The sequence below is a fragment of the Rana temporaria genome (assembly GCF_905171775.1).
Source record: "Rana temporaria chromosome 5 unlocalized genomic scaffold, aRanTem1.1 chr5z, whole genome shotgun sequence".
Lineage (NCBI taxonomy): Eukaryota > Metazoa > Chordata > Amphibia > Anura > Ranidae > Rana > Rana temporaria.
Genome location: NW_024404467.1, coordinates 34,128 through 51,646, shown reverse-complemented (window position 1 = coordinate 51,646; position 17,519 = coordinate 34,128).

Sequence of the window (17,519 nt, the reverse complement as noted above, 5' to 3'; positions counted from 1 at the left end):
GAATGGCCCGGACCCAGCTACCATGGGGGGTATGTGACCCCTGAAGACCTGTGAGGGCCCAGACCCAACTAACCTGGGGATATGCAAGACCTGGGAGGGCCCGGACCCCACTAACCTGGGTGTATGTTGCTCCTAAAGACCTGGGAGGGCCCGGACCCCACTAACCTGGGGATATGTGACCCTGGGAGGGCCCGGACCCCACTAACCTGGGGGTATGCAAGACCTGGGAGGGCCCAGGGGTATGTGGCTCCTAAAGACCTGGGAAGGCCCGGACTTCAATAACCTGGGGGTATGTGACCCTGGGAGGGCCCGGACCCCACTCACCTGGGGGTATGTGACCCCCTGAAGGCCTGGACCCCACTAACCTGGGGGTATGTGACCCCTGAAGACCTGGGAGGGCCCGGATCCCACTAACGTGTGTGTGACCCTACACAGCACTAGCGCAGAGACTGGGAGAAGATTTGGTGTCTGGGTGGGCTCGAACCTCACTAGCAAGTAGTGTATCTGATCCCCAAAGGGTTGGAAGGGACAGGACCCCACTACCAAGTGTATGTGACCCCCTGCAGGTCCCTAGGAAGGGCTGGGATCCCCTATCATGAGCGTATGTGACCCCTGAAAGTTTGGAAGGAACAGGACCCAGCATGAGTATGTGACCCCCCCCCAAAGACCTTAAACGGCTGCCCCCGGCCAACATAGGAATTCCTGGAAGGGCTGGGACCCCACTAACAGTGTGACCCCTAAAAACCTGTAAGAATCGGGATCCCACTACTATGATTGTATATGACAACTTAAGATCTGGGAGGGCCAGGACCCCACTAACAGTGTGACCCTGAAAGAGCTGGAACCCTACTAAAGACCTAGGAGGGCCAGGACCCCACTAACAGTGTGACCCTGAAAGAGCTGGGACCCTACTAACAGTGTGACCCTGAAAGAGCTGGGACCCCACTAAAGACCTAGGAGGGCCGGGACCCCACTAACAGTGTGACCCTGAAAGAGCTGGGACCCTACTAAAGACCTAGTGGGGTCCCGGCCTTCCTAACAGTGTGACCCTGAAAGAGCTGGGACCCCACTAAAGACCCAGGAGGGCCGGGACCCCACTATTGTGACCCCTGAGAATGATATTAAGGCGATCACATATCTGTGTTGTGTAGAGCAATACAATGGCAGCCATTATTGGGGGGGGGGGGAGAATTGGACACGGAGGATGGGGGTGGGGATAGTTCTGCAGGGTCCACACAGGTCTAAGCACTTTAGTGTGCACAGCAGCGATGGATGCTTCTCTGTGGTCCGGGACCCGGCACGACGTGGGTCTAGCCTTCGCACACAATGCACTCGACGCCAGGGGGTGCAGTTGAGATGTACGTACAGCAGATGGCGGCGGAAGGCTGTGATTGGCAGTCGGTGGGTGGGGGCGGGGTTCAGCTTGGCTCGGAGATATATTTGTATATTACACTCTGACCTGTTTATAGTGAGTTGTATTTTGGATTTTTATGAATAATCTTCTGTGTATAAATATACATTGTGTACAAACTCCATGTGTCCGCACTGCTCACTGACATGGGGGGGGGGGTTACCCTGTGTGAGAGGGAGGGGTGATGTTACCCTTTGGCGAAGGAGGTTTGATTGGGGGGGGGGGGTATCCTGGATGAGGAGGGGTGGTTTGGGAGGGGGGGTAGCCTGGAAGACGGGGGTGGTTTGGGAGGGGGGGTAGCCTGGAAGACGGGGGTGGTTTGGGAGGGGGGGGATAGCCTGGAAGAGGGGGGTGGCTTGGGAGGGGGGGGGTAGCATGGAAGACGGGGGTGGTTTGGGAGGGGGGGGTAGCATGGAAGACGGGGGTGGTTTGGGAGGGGGAGTTATCCTGGACGATGAAGAAAAAGGACTTTGTATGAGGAGATTACACTTTGAGGAGAAGGAGGTTTTGAAGGATGGGGGGGGGGGGTCATCATGGAGGAGGAGGTTGAGGTTTGATGGGCTGCTTATCCTGGATGAGGGGGGGGGGGGTTATCCTGGATAAGCAAGGAAGAACTTTGTATGAGGAGGAGGGGGGTGAGATTACACTTTGAGAAAGAGGTTCAGAGGGGTGGGGGGTCATCCTGGGAGGAGGAGGCGGCTTGGGGGGATCATCCTGGATGAAGAGGAGACGGTTTGGGGGGGTCATCCTGGATGAAGAGGAGACGGTTTGGGGGGGTCATCCTGGATGAAGAGGAGACGGTTTGGGGGGGTCATCCTGGATGAAGAGGAGACGGTTTGGGGGGGTCATCCTGGATGAGGAGTAGGTTTGATGGGCTGCTTATCCTGGATGAGGAGGGTTTTTTTGGGGGGGGGGTCATTCTGGATGTGGAGGGGGTTTGGGGGGGTCATCCTGTAGGAGTAGGTTTGATGGGCTGCTTATCCTGGATGAGGAGGAGGTTTGGGGGAGGGGGTCATCCTGGATGAATAGGGGTTTTGGGGGTGGGGAGTTATCCTGGATGAAGAGAAGGAGGTTTGATGGGCTGCTTATCCTGGATGAGGAGGGTTTTTTTTGGGGGGGGGGGGGGGTCATTCTGGATGTGTAGGAGGTTTGGGGGGTCATCCTGGAGGAGTAGGTTTGATGGGCTGCTTATCCTGGATGAGGAGGAGGTTTGGGGGAGGGGGTCATCCTGGATGAATAGGGGTTTTGGGGGGTGGGGAGTTATCCTGGATGAGGAGGAGGTTTGATGGGCAGCTTATCCTGGATGAGGAGGGTTTTTTTTGGGGGGGGGGTCATTCTGGATGTGGAGGGGGTTTGGGGGGGTCATCCTGTAGGAGTAGGTTTGATGGGCTGCTTATCCTGGATGAGGAAGAGGTTTGGGGGAGGGGGTCATCCTGGATGAATAGGGGTTTTGGGGGTGGGGTGTTATCCTGGATGAAGAGAAGGAGGTTTGATGGGCTGCTTATCCTGGATGAGGAGGGTTTTTTTTGGGGGGGGGGGTCATTCTGGATGTGGAGGGGTCATCCTGTAGGAGTAGGTTTGATGGGCTGCTTATCCTGGATGAGGAGGAGGTTTGGGGGAGGGGGTCATCCTGGATGAATAGGGGTTTTGGGGGTGGGGAGTTATCCTGGATGAGGAGTAGGTTTGATGGGCTGCTTATCCTGGATGAGGAGGGTTTTTTTTTGGGGGGGGGGTCATTCTGGATGTGGAGGGGGTTTGGGGGGGTCATCCTGTAGGAGTAGGTTTGATGGGCTGCTTATCCTGGATGAGGAGGAGGTTTTGGGAGGGGGGGGGGTTATCCTGGATGAGGAGGAGATGGTTTGATGGGCAGCTTATCCAGGATGAGGAGGTTTTGGGGGTGGGTTGGGTTATCCTGGATGAGGAGGAGGTGGTTTGGGGGGGGGGGGTTATCCTGGACAAGGAAGGACTTTGTATGAGGGGGGGGGGGTGTTACCCTGGATGAGAAGAAAGGAAGAATAGATTTACCCTGTATGAGGAGGATGGGGGGCAGCGGGTGTTACCCTGGATGAGGAGGAAGAATGGATTTACCTTGTATGAGGAAGCGGTTGGGGGGATTACTCTGTATGAGGAGGATGGGGGGCAGCGGGGGTTACCCTGGATGAGGAGGAAGAATGGATTTACCTTGTATGAGGAAGCGGTTGGGGGGATTACCCTGTATGAGGAGGATGGGGGGCAGTGGGGGTTACCCTGTATGAGGAGGATGGGGGGCAGCGGGGGTTACCCTGGATGAGGAGAAAGAATGGATTTACCTTGTATGCGGAGGGTGGTGGTGGGGAAGGTTACCCCGGTGAAGGGGGATTACGCCACTCTTTATAAGGTGGGAGTCGCACCCCCCCTCCTCCAGCTGCCAGGTCAGACATTTTGTTTTAGTAAATCGGAGGACTCGAGGAATAAACTTGCTGAAACATTTATTACAATTAACAGATTATTGATCTACAGAATACGTCACATTCAGGCGAATGATCATCATCTCCTCCAGGAAGCCGGGGGACTCCGCCCTAAATTGTGATTGATTCCTGGGAGCACAAAGAGGAACATGGGGATCAACACTTCTAATTTCTCCACAAGGTGGCGACACTTCCTTGCCACCATGCTAGCTAAAGGTCTCCGCTCCGCCCAGACGTGTTGCGGAATATCACAATGTCCTTTACATATCGTAGCCGGTGGTCTCCTTCAGTATATAAATATATGTATGTTCCTTGTATGGTGGGGTATACATTCTGGGGTATGTTCCTTGTATGGTGGGGTATACATTCTGGGGCATGTTCCTTGTATGGTGGGGTATACATTCTGGGGTATGTTCCTTGTATGGTGGGGTATACATTCTGGGGTATGTTCCTTGTATGGTGGGGTATACATTCTGGGGTATGTTCCTTGTATGGTGGGGTATACATTCTGGGGTATGTTCCTTGTATGGTGGGGTATACATTCTGGGGTATGTTCCTTGTATGGTGGGGTATACATTCTGGGGTATGTTCCTGGCACTCATCAGAGCTGAGGAAGTGGTATTGATATGCTGTGAAATGTCTTCACCATTAATATGATTGACCCCTGCGTTCTATTATTAGTCCTGTGCCAACCCCTCATTCTACATTTGGCTGATCCCCCCCCCCCCCCCATCCTACGTATTGGATGATCTTGACCAGACTGGGTTGACATAGACAGCCCTCATTCTACATATTGGCCGATCTCTGGGCGCCCTGGGTCGGCAAAGACCTCCCATCCTACATATTGGCTGATCTCGCCCCCCCTGAGTTAGCATAGACCGCCCATTCTATGTATTAGATGAGCTCTGCCCCACTGGGTTGGCATAGACCCCCCCATTCTGCATAATGGCTGATAGCCCCCCTGGGTTGGCATAAACCCCCCATTCTATCAGGGATATGCAATTAGCGGACCTCCAGCTGTTGCAAAACTACAAGTCCCATCATGCTTCTGACTCTGGTGTCATGCTTGTGGCTGTCAGAGTCTTGCTATGCCTCATGGGAATTGTAGTTCTGCAACAGCTGGAGGTCCGCTAATTGCATATCCCCGTATTAGATGATCTCGGCCCCACTGGGTTGGCATAGACCCTCCCATTCTACATATTGGCTGATCTCAGCCCTCCTGGGTTGGCATAGACCCCCCCATTCTACATATTGGCTGATCTCAGCCCTCCTGGGTTGGCATAAACCCCCCTATTCTACATATTGGCTGATCTCGGCCCCCCCGGGTTGGCATAGACCCCCCATTCTATGTATTAGATGATCTCTCGGCCCCACTGGGTTGGCATAGACCCCCCCATTCTACATATTGGCTGATCTCAGCCCCCCCTGGGTTGGCATAGACCCCCCATTCTATGTATTAGATGATCTCAGCCCTCCTGGGTTGGCATAGACCCCCCCATTCTACATATTGTCTGATCTCAGCCCCCCTGGGTTGGCATAAACCCCCCCATTCTACATATTGGCTGATCTCAGCCCCCCTGGGTTGGCATAGACCCCCCATTCTATGTATTAGATGATCTCGGCCCCACTGGGTTGGCATAGACCCCCCCCATTTTACATAATGGCTGATCTCTGCCACCCCCCCGGGTTGGCATAGACACCCATTACAGTTCCCGAGTTGTTTTTTTGGCTCCAGAATTGATATTTCCTGCAGGTTGGGGGAGGGTGTATATCCTGCATGCTTTATTGGTTGGATGAAGGCGATGATATCACTGAATGGTCTGCTGGGAATCATCCTCCGTCCTGGGGAGTCCTAGAATTCCAGCTGTGGCTCCTGGAGGCTCAAACACATCTGGCGCAGGATGGAATGGGGGTTGAGAAAAGGGGAATATGAGGCACACGTGTTGGGGAAAGGAAGGGGGTAAGGGTTGGGAGGTCAATGGGCACGATGGTGAATGCTCACTTTCCAGCTGAAAGAGATGAAATAAATTATTATTCCATAAAGAATGACAAAGAATCTTCCCCCACCCACATCTGGTCCAATACGGCATCACCGTCTCTGCCGCTGGGCTGCAGAGGTCCTGGCGGTCATTAAGGACCAGCGGGCAGAAGAATAATATATATTCCATAACATAGAAATGCTTCCAACAAAGAGAGGTACCCAAAGCCAAGACTTTTAGTGTATGGTGGCGCAGGGAAGGAACTCCTGTCAGGTGTCCCTGCTGGTGAGTCGTCTCCCCCCCCTCCATCTAACCATTGCAACCGGCCAAAAGCTGATCAGAAAATCACACATTTTACAAAAGTTACCTTCCAATGGGGGCCCCTAACTTTGGAGAGAGAGATCCCTTCACCTCCTCTTGTGGTTCTAGGAAAGGAAGCGAATCCTTCCAAAGGTAGAAGAAAAAAAAAACCTGGCTGGGATTCCAACCATTCCGTACTCCATGAAAAAAAACCCCACTGTGCTGAGTACAATATAACCATTGGTCGTTCATGGCGTATTATTTAGTAATATGTACGTTTTTCCATTAGCAGACCCAGGATTTGACCCCATGTGTTCTACCCAATGTTCTTTATGAGAAGACTTACAATACAAAAGACTCAATTCAAAAATGGCTGATAAGTTTTTTAACCTGTCGAAAATTCCTTCTGCCCTGAAGCCTTGTCTGGGCTCTGTGCTGGACCCATGGCCATCCCCAGTATGAGGAAAAATAGGGCCTGAACCCTTGTCTGGGCTCTGCGCTGGACCCATGACCATCCCAAGTATGAGGAAAAATAGGGCCTGAAGCCTTGTCTGGGCTCTTCGCTGGACCCATGACCATCCCAAGTATGAGGAAAATAGGGTCTGAAGCCTTGTCTGGGCTCTGCACTGGACCCACGGCCATCCCCAGTATGAGGAAAAATAGGGCCTAAACCCTTGTCTGGGCTCTGCGCTGGACCCATGGCCGTCCCCAGTATGAGGAAAAATAGGGTCTGAAGCCTTGTCTGGGCTCTGCACTGGACCCACGGCCATCCCCAGTATGAGGGAAAAATAGGGCCTGAACCCTTGTCTGGGCTCTGCACTGGACCCACGGCCATCCCCAGTATGAGGAAAAATAGGGCCTGAAGCCTTTTTTCTCTTTCGTTCATAGACGGACACAGCATTCTTTGACATTAGGGTTATATCCGCTTTCACTAGGAGAGTTTAGGCAGAAAAAAAGCACTTAAAGTGTTAACAAACACAAACCTCAGTGCAGCTCCTCCCAGGGGGCGTGGCCCCCCCCCGGTATAACCCACACCCTGCTCTAACAGCCTCAGTTTTTTCCTGCCTAACGTCAGGAGAGTCAGGCACTCTGGAGTTCCTGTACTCTGGAGATTTTTTTCTTGCGATTTTCTCGCTTTTTATTATTTTGTTCCTGCATTTTTGGAATCCTGTGATTCTTCTATCAACAGCCGACTGGGTGACAGGCTGGGTCCTCGGCCCTTGTAGTCCCCCCAGGTTCGGCCTTCGAGCGTGTGCCGGCCCTTAGCTCAGCTTTGGGACGTCCACGACAGGCCCCATTGCTCCAGGGGCGGCCGGGGAACTTCGGTTCTAGGGCACACATATGACCGGTCTCTATGGCCTTGTCACAGTGTGTCTGGCCGACAGCCATGCCGTTTAGCGGACGTTGGATCTGTCTGGGATACCTCCAGCCGGTGGTCGCAGGACGGGTAAGTAGTGGCCTCTTGCTCAGGTAAGTGGTCTGGCCGGAATTTTCCCCTGGGGAGGTCGACTGAGGGTTTGCCCGGCTTTCCTCTCTCCCTTTTTTCCTCTCCCTCCTTCCCAGTTTCTGGGTGACGGCCGTGAGGTAGGGGCCCCGCTTGGGGGGCTCAGTCTGACCTGGGGGCTGCTACTGCTGTGGGTGCTGTGTTTTTCTGGGCTGCCATATGTGCGGAGGGGGTCCTGTGGGCCTGTGTACTGCGTGTGTCACTGGGGCTTTGCTGTGTGTTTTTTTGAAAAAAACGCCATTTTCGGGCGCCATTTTGCCGCTGACGGCGGTGTTTTATGGCGCAGTTGTAATTGCGGCGGCCATTTTCTCGGAGCCCGCAGACATATCGGCGGCCATCTTGATACAGCTCTTGTGCCTAGGATGACGGCGCGTACGGCTCTGCACATTTTCCTTTTGGATGGCGCGGCACAGGCAGCGTTTTTGGCTCTCGGCAGCGGCGGTCTGGTCGGACGGTGAGTCCTCCGGGGGGGGGGTTTCCCTGTTCTCTGTGGCGGCTGGGGGGATGTCCTGTGGAGCCTGCCAGTACTAGGGGATGTTAACCCTTAGTGTCCCTGTTCCTGCGGCCTCCAGGGATGCTGTGCTGGCAGTCCCTGAGGCGTTTTGGGTCAGGATGGGAGTGTTGGAGGGATGTGGGAATTGCACTTGTTCCCCCCTCTGCCTCTCTCTGGGTATTTTTTCTGACAGGGAATCAGGCCTCGCTGAGGCGTCTGGTTTTTGTTTTTTTGTCAGTAGCTGCTGGCTGAAGTCCACACGGACTGTGAGGATGGCCCTGTTTCAGGGTCAGCACTTGATGGTGCTGTTGTTGGGGCTCTTAACACTGCGGTGCGGGTTACCATGGTTAGCTATGGTGGTTTCGGAGGTGGCATCAGTGGTGTCAGTCCCTTTTGGGTTCCGTGCCGCCCCGCACCGCAATATGTGTTTTTTCCTTGTGTTCCATGTCTGGAATATGTTGTGCAAGGATTGGGATCAGTCGCAGGGTACAAAATGCTTTGCTGTCTGTCCCCTCTTTTTTTGGGGAGGATTCCTGTATCAGGGTGTCTCTCTCTCTCTCCCCCCCCGCCCCCTGTGTTCAGCTGGGTAGCTTGTTTTTGAAACAAGGCTGCCACATTACCTGGGGAAGGGGCTCCCGCTTTTGGGGACCCCGCTGATAGGGGTGCTGTGAATGTGGTCGCTCCATATTCACAGCGGGGGGGGGGGGGCGCGGTGGTGAGTCCGGTTTTGGCCGGGACTCTGGTGTCGCAGACGTTTCCCGGACGGGGAGCTGGAGGCGCAGAATGCTTCTATGACCTGCGTGGTCCTGACCGACCAGTTGGTACTAGGTCAGATATTTGTCTGTGTGTCGACCCCGGATATGCTCCCCTTGCTCTCCAGGGCATCCGCCTGCGCCATGTTTTCTGCCCTGCCTTGTATGGCTGGGGGTTGGTCTGCGGACGGTCTTTTCAGTAGTCCCTGGTGGTATTGCCCTGTGGGGGTGTACGCAGGGGTGTCTCTGATTGTCATCATAAAGGATGCCACGGGCGGTGTGAGCACTCTGCTCCCGCAATCTAAAAAAGGGTAGGTGCCTCACTGTAGGCGAGGGCCCTCATTTACTGTTCCCCATGCGTTTTTTGGTTTTCGCCCGCCAAGTGCGGCAGGAAAACATTTTCAGGGGGCTAGGACGTCCACTGAGGACACAGGCGCCCCGGGTGCCGCAAGCCCAGCAAGCCTGCTTCCGCTTGGAGGTTTGCCTCCGCTCGCATCTCGGGTGGGGGGCTGGCTCAGCGAATTCGCGGCTCGGTGGAGGTCTCTCCTCTCTGACTGTTGGGGTTGCGAGGTAGTTTCCTCTGAGTGTGAGACAGGATTTCTCTCTTGTCTACCAAACAGGTTTTTTCCCTCCATCCTCTGGCTCGCCGGTTGGCTCTGTCAGGGGCTGTCCAGGATCTTTTGGTCAGGGCAGTGATTGTGCCAGTTCCCTCGTGGAACAGGCTCCGTGGTTTTTCGCCAATCTGTTTTTGGGGTCCCCAAAGGAGGACGGGGTCCGTCCAATCCTGGGCCTCAGGCCTTTGTTTGTTTTTTTGTAAAAGTGCAAACTTTAAGGATGAGGTTTTTCTGGCGTCTTTGGATGCCGTGAACGCGTACCTGCATGTTCCCATATGCTCAAAGCACCAGAGTTTCTGGACTTTGCGGTCAGGGGGGACCATTTTTCATTGTGGCCCTCCCGCTCGGCTTGGTGTCGACACCACAGGTTTTCACCGAGGTGCTCGTTCCGACACTGGCCCGGCTGTGGCAGCGGGGGTTTGTTATTGTGGGATGTCTGTACGACATTCTCCTACGAGCTTCCTCAAGCTCTGAATTAGTGGAGCCATGTCTGTCACGTGTCAGACTCTCCAAGAGTTTGGCTGACTTCTGTTTTGTCCAGAAGTCAGTGTTGGTCCCGTCTCAGGGACTGGAATTCCTGGGACTAGTCCTGGATTCCGCCGGGGCGAAAAAATTTTCTCCTAACGGAAAGAATTCAGACTCTGCAATCTGCTGGGCAGCAGTTGTCGACCTAGTAGTGGTCATCTCTGCGATTCTGCATGAGGGTTCTGGGTCTGACGATGGCCTCTGTCGAGGCGGTTCCGTATGCCAAATTCCACGCCAGGGTGCTACAGAGGGAACTGCTGTCTCGTGGGGACAAGCTTCCGTCATCCCTGGATTACCAGGTTCAGTTGAGTCACCTGGTCCCTGGTGTGGTGGCTGACTTTTCCGGTGCTTCGGGCTGGAAAGGCATTTCTGCCATGTCACTGGACAATGGTCGCGACGGATGCCAGCTTCTCCGGTTGGGGAGGGTTTTTTTTTTTTTTGGGGCACCCAGTCAGCCCTGTGGCGCTGGACTCAGGTGGAGTCCCACCTACCAATCGGTGTCCTGGATCAGGCTTTGCCTTACCTGGTGGTCCCTGGATCTACAGGGCTGACCATTCAGGACCCTGTCCGACAACGCTGTGGCGTACGTCGACCATCTGGGAAGCACACGGAGTTCTGTTGCAGCGACGAGGGTCGCGCACATCCTTCGGTGGGCCGAAAGGTCCGTTCCAGCTCTATCGGCCGTGTACATTCCGGGAGTATGGAATTGGCGGGCCGACTCCTGAGTCGGACTGCGCTAGACCAAGGAGAGTGGTCTCTCCACCCGTAGGGGTTTTCAGTGTCTGTGCCGAAAGTGGGGCACTCCATGCGTGGACCTTCTAGCGTCCCGCCTCAACCGGAAGGTGCCATGTTTTTTGGCCAGGTCAAGGGACCCATGGGCAGACGCGTCAGGCGCGTTGGTGGCTCCTTGGGGTCACTGTCGCCTACTTTAAACCTTCCCTCCTCGGTAGCTTCTTCCTCGACTGCTGCGCAGAGTGGAAGCCGAGGGAATTCTATCAATCCTGATTGCCCCAGATTGGCCGCGTCGCTCATGGTACGCGGACCTGGTGCGTCTGATGGCAGACACCCCCTAGCGTCTTCCCCTGGGGGTTGATCTTCTGTTACAGGGTCCGATCATCCACCCTGTTTTTTACAGCCACTGGCTTAGCGGCGTGGCTGTTGAGAGCCTGGGGCTGTGGGCCCGAGGCCTATTGGGCTTAGTGGTCTCTACCGTGCTGCCTGCACGGAAGTCTACCTCACGTAGGTTTTACATCATACGTGGCGGGCCTGCATCTCTGTGTGTAAGGAGATGAAGTGGCACCCTCGGACATACGTGGTGTCCAGGATTCTGCTGTTTTTTACAGCAGGGAGTGGATCAGGCTCTCGCCTTAAGTACGGTTAGGAGTCAGTTTTCTGCTCTGGCTGTTACTTTCGATGAGCCTTAGCGTCGCACTCCTTGGTGCGTACGTCTGGTCTGGGGGTCTGGCATGTGGCCCCTCCACTACCCCCATGGGACTTGAATTTAGTCCTTTCGGTTCTTCTGGATGCTCCCTTTGTGGACATTCGGGAGGTTTTTTTGTAGAGGTCGACCGATATATCGGTCGGCCGATATATCGGCCGATATTTGGCAGTTTTTAAGAAATCGGCATCGGCCGATTATTGTAAAAAAATCGGCCGATTTTCGGCTGCCGCGCTAAACCCCGCTCCACGAGAAATGAATCCTTCAGCCACGCTGCTGGTAGCCTGCGCGCCGGCCCCTCCCCCCCCCTACCTCGACGGGCTGTAGCAGAAAGCAAACTTGTCACAAGCCCGAGCAGCTGCAGTAGTTGCTTGTCTGCGCAAAGAGATCACAAAAGCTTCCTGCATGCTGGGACGGTGGCGGGATTACTTAACATGGGCTCTAGGCTACGGCAGCCGTAGCCTAGAGCCCATGTTAAGTAATCCCGCCACCGTCCCAGCATGCAGGAAGCTTTTGTGATCTCTTCGCGCAGACAAGCAACTACTGCAGCTGCTCGGGCTTGTGACAAGTTTGCTTTCTGCTACAGCCCGTCGAGGTAGGGGGGGGCGGGGCCGGCGCGCAGGCTACCAGCAGCGTGGCTGAAGGATTCATTTCTCGTGCTGCTGGAGACTGGGGTAATGTACAGTATTCCTATCATCTCTGATAGGTGCCTCGGCTCTCTAGTGATTGTACTCCAACTCACGTGGGAGCTCACAGGTGTCATCCAATGGACAGTGCTGGAGGGAACAGTGTGTACATGTTAGAGCACACACCTCTCCTGTATACACACTCATTTTATCCATCCCCACCCACGGCCAGCTCCATCCATCCACCCCCCTCTACAAAGCATCTCCCACCCACGGCCAGCTCCATCCATCCATCCCCCTTCACAATGCATCCCCCACCCACGGCCAGCTCCATCCATCCATCACCCTTCACAATACATCCCCCACCCACGGCCAGCTCGCTCCATCCATCCATCCCCCTTCACAATGCATCCCCCACCCACGGCCAGCTCCATCCATCCATCCCCCTTCACAATACATCCCCCACCCACGGCCAGCTCCATCCATCCATCCCCCTTCACAATACATCCCCCACCCACGGCCAGCTCGCTCCATCCATCCATCCCCCTTCACAATACATCCCCCACCCACAGCCAGCTCCATTCATCACCCTTCACAATACATCCCCCACCCACGGCCAGCTCGCTCCATCCATCCATCCCCCTTCACAATGCATCCCCCACCCACGGCCAGCTCCATCCATCCATCCCCCACCAACGGCCAGCTCCATCCATCCATCCCCTTTCACAATGCATCCCCCACCCACGGCCAGCTCGCTCCATCCATCCATCCCCCTTCACAATGCATCCCCCACCCACGGCCAGCTCCATCCATCCATCCCCCACCAACGGCCAGCTCCATCCATCCATCCCCTTTCACAATGCATCCCCCACCCACGGCCAGCTGCATCCATCCATCCCCCTTCACAATACATCCCCCACCCATGGCCAGCTCCATCCATCCACCCCCCTTCACAATGCATCCCCCACCCACGGCCAGCTGCATCCATCCATCCCCCTTCACAATTTATCCCCCACCCACGGCCAGCTCGCTCCATCCATCTATCCCCCTTCACAATACATCCCCCACCCACGGCCAGCTGCATCCATCCATCCCCCCTCTACAATGCATCCCTCACCCACGGCCAGCTCCATCCATCTTCACAATGCATCCCCCACCCACGGCCAGCTCCATCCATCCCCCTTCACAATACATCCCCCACCCACGGCCAGCTGCATCCATCCACCCCCTCCCTCCATCCACAGCCAGCACCATCCATCTCTTCCCCTCCACAAAGCATCCCCCCTCCAAGGCCAGCAACATCCAGCCATCCCCCTCCACAATGCATCCCCCAGGCACAGCCAGCACCATCTTTCCCCCTCCACAACGCATCTCCCACCCACGCCCAGCACCATCCATCCTCCTCCACAATGCATCCCAATCCAAAAATCGGCCCAAAATATCGGCCGCAAAAATCGGCCTCATATATCGGCCATCGGCTCCCCCGATTTCTAAATATCGGCATCGGCATCGGCCAGAGAAAAACCCATATCGGTCGACCTCTATTTTTTTGTTGACTGTCACAAAAGGGGAGCAGGTTTAGCTCAGCGCTAGAGTACCTGCCCTTCATGCATTTGACTCTGGGTGCTAGCCCAGGAAGGTCTGCGTCGTCACGTGGCCATGGCTCAGCGTGGGCATTTCCACTGTGATTTTTTCTGGTAGCAATTACCTCGATCAGACGAGTGTTTGTCTGTTCTGGCGGCCTTGTCTTGCAAGGCTCCCTACTTGGTCATCCATAAGGATGAGGTGGTGCTGCGACCGCAGCCGTCTTTTCTCCCCGGGGTCGTTTCGGCTTTTCACGTTGATGATGACATTGTTCTTCCATCCTTATGTCCTTGGCCGAAATGCAGGGAGGCGGCCACTTTACATCCTCTGGATGTGATTCGGGCCCTACGAGTGTACTTATCTGCTACGATTCCGTTCCGAAAGTCGGACTCACTGTTCGCGTCGCTGGCTGGTCCTACAAGGGGGCCTGGTAGTCTCGTCAGCCACCCCTTTTTCGGGATGGATCCGACGAATTGTGCTTCAGGCCTATGCCCTGAAGGGGCTGGCGCCTCCCTTTTGGGTTACGGCGCATTCGACCAGGGCGATCGGAGCCTCTTGGTTTTTCTGGCATCAGGCCTCTGTGTTACAGGGGTATATGGCAGCGACCTGGTCGTCGGTCCACACTTTTTCAAAGTTTTATAAGGTGGATGTGAGTGCATCTTCTGATGCCTCCTTCGGCCGCAGATGTTACAGGCGGCGTTTTATGGTAGGAGTTTCTCCGTTGAGCAACTCCCGGTTTTGTTTGGGGTGTAACCTGTTTTTTGCTGTGTTATTTCCCACCCCTCGAATTTTTTGACACTGCTTTGGGACGTCCCTAATGTCAAAGAATGCTGTGTCTGTCTATGAACGAAAGAGAAAATAGGATTTTTATACTCACCGTAAAATCCATTTCTCTGAGTTCATAGACGGACACAGCACCCACCCCTCCTTTGTTTGTACTGCTTGTTACGAACTGAGGCTGTTAGAGCAGGGTGTGGGTTATACCGGGGGGGCCACGCCCCCTGGGAGGAGCTGCACTGAGGTTTGTGTTTGTTAACACTTTAAGTGCTTTTTTTCTGCCTAAACTCTCCTAGTGAAAGCGGATATAACCCTAATGTCAAAGAATGCTGTGTCCGTCTATGAACTCAGAGAAATGGATTTTACGGTGAGTATAAAAATCCTATTTTTGGGCTCTGCGCTGGACCCATGACCATCCCAAGTATGAGGAAAAATAGGGCCTGAAGCCTTGTCTGGGCTCTGCGCTGGACCCATGACCATCCCAAGTATGAGGAAAAATAGGGCCTGAAGCCTTGTCTGGGCCCTGCGCTTGGCCCACGGCCATCCCCAGTATGAGGGAAAAAATAGGGCCTGAAGCCTTGTCTGGGCTCTGACCCATGGCCATCCCCAGTATGAGGAAAAATAGGGCCTGAAGCCTTGTCTGGGCCCTGCGCTGGACCCACGGCCACCCCAAGTATGAGAAAAAAAATAGGGCCTGAAGCCTTTTCTGGGCTCTGCGCTGGACCCACGGCCATCCCCAGTATGAGGAAAAATAGGGCCTGAAGCCTTGTCTGGGCCCTGCGCTGGACCCACGGCCATCCCCAGTATGAGGGAAAAAATAGGGCCTGAAGCCTTGTCTGGGCTCTGACCCATGGCCATCCCCAGTATGAGGAAAAATAGGGCCTGAAGCCTTGTCTAGGCTCTGCGCTGGACCCATGGCCACCCCAAGTATGAGGAAAAAAATAGGGCCTGAAGCCTTGTCTGGGCCCTGCGCTGGACCCATGGGGAAGGATAGGACCTGACGCCATAGCCATCCTAAGACCCCTTTCACACTGGGGTCATTTTTCATGCGCTATTGCGCTAAAAATAGCGCCTGCAAACCGACCTAAAACAGCTGCTGCTGTGTCTCAAGCATGAAAGCCCAGAGGGCTCTCGCACTGGAGCGGTGCGCTAGCAGGACGGTAAGGCCCCTTTCACACAGGGGCGGGAGCAGCATTGGGGGTAAAGCGCTGCTCCGAGAAAGGGTTAAATACACTGCAAAGCACCTCTGAGGAGGCGCTTTGCCGGCAGTATAGCTGCGGTTTCCCATTGCTTTTAATGAACAGAGCGGTGGAGGAGGGGTATACACAGCGCACCTTCACCGCTCCAAAGATGCGGCTAACAGGACTTTTTTTTAACCGCCCTGCTAACGCACCACTCCAGTGTGAGAGCCCTTGGGTATTTCACACTGGAGACAGCAGCGGCTGTTTTAGGTCGGTTTAGCACAATAGCGCCTGCAAAACGACCTAGTGTGAAAGGGGTCTAAAAAAAAGTCCTGCTAGCTGCATCTTTGGAGCGGTGTGTGTATACCCCTGCTCCTGCCCACTGAAATCAATGGGACACCGCAGCTATACCGCCGGCAAAGCTACTCCTCAGAGGCGCTTTGCGGTGGTTTTTAACCCTTTCTCGGCCACTAGTGGGTGTAAAACCGCACCACTAGCAGCCAAATAGCGCAGTGAAATTAGCGGCACTCTACCGCCAATGCAGCTCCCGCCCCAGTGTGAAAGGGGCCTTAGTATGAGAAAGAATAGGAGATGAGACGTTGTCTCAGTGCTGTGCTGGATCCATGACCATCCTAAATATGGGGAAGGATAGGACCTGAAGCCGCATTTGGCCCTTGTGCTGGATCCATGACCATACCAAGTATGAGGAAGGATAGGGGCTGAAACCTTGTTTGGGCTCTGCACCAGACCCATGGCCATACCAAGTATGGGGAAGGATAGGGGCTAAAACCTTGTTTGGGCTCTGCACCAGACCCATGGCCGTACCAAGTATGGGGAAGGATAGGGGCTGAAACCTTGTTTAGGCTCTGCACCAGACCCATGGCCGTACCAAGTATGGGGAAGGATAGGACCTGAAGCCATGGTCATACCAAGTATGAGGAAGGATAGGGGCTAAAACCTTGTTTAGGCTCTGCACCAGACCCATGGCCGTACCAAGTATGGGGAAGGATAGGGGCTGAAACCTTGTTTAAGCTCTGCACCAGACCCATGGCCGTACCAAGTATGGAGAAGTATAGGGGCTGAAACCTTGTTTAGGCTCTGCACCAGACCCATGGCCGTACCAAGTATGGAGAAGGATAGGGGCTGAAACCTTGTTTGGGCTCTGCACTAGACCCATGGCTGTACCAAGTGTGGGGAAGGATAGGACCTGAAGCCATGGCCATGCTAAGTATGAGGAAGGGTAGGGGCTGAAACCTTGTTTGAGCTCTGCACCAGACCCATGGCCGTACCAAGTATGGGGAAGGATAGGACCTGAAGCCATGGTCATACCAAGTATGAGGAAGGATAGGGGCTGAAACCTTGTCTCAGTTCTGTACTGGACCTGTGGCCATCCAAAGTATGATGAGGAATAGGGCCTGAAAACTTATCTGGGCCCTATGCTGGACCCGTGGCCATCCTAAATAGTATAAGGTATAGAGCCTTAAGCCTTGTCCAGGCCCTGTGCTGTTCTCTACAGCAGACAAACTGAGTCGCATAAACCTCTCTCCTGCACATTCTGCCCTCTGGAGAAACCGTGTCTGTCCCCTGCGAAACACAAGCCCCTCCTCCGCTCCTGTGCATTATGCCCTCCTGGAGGAAGGTTCTCATTCTTCTGTCTGGTCCCTTGGTGTTGATCATGTCATTGCAGTGACTGATCACCACCCTGCAGGCTGTCTTCTCTGTGACAGTTTACCATCCGTTACCAGCTCAGCAGATAGAAGCCCCTTTGTGTAAATGGATTCTCCTGGATTGCGGGGTCAGTCCAGAGGACTACAGTAGGTTGGGGGCCAGGGTGCACCTTATGATCTCAACATTTTACTCTGATTGGCCCACGAGAACCATGCCAGGT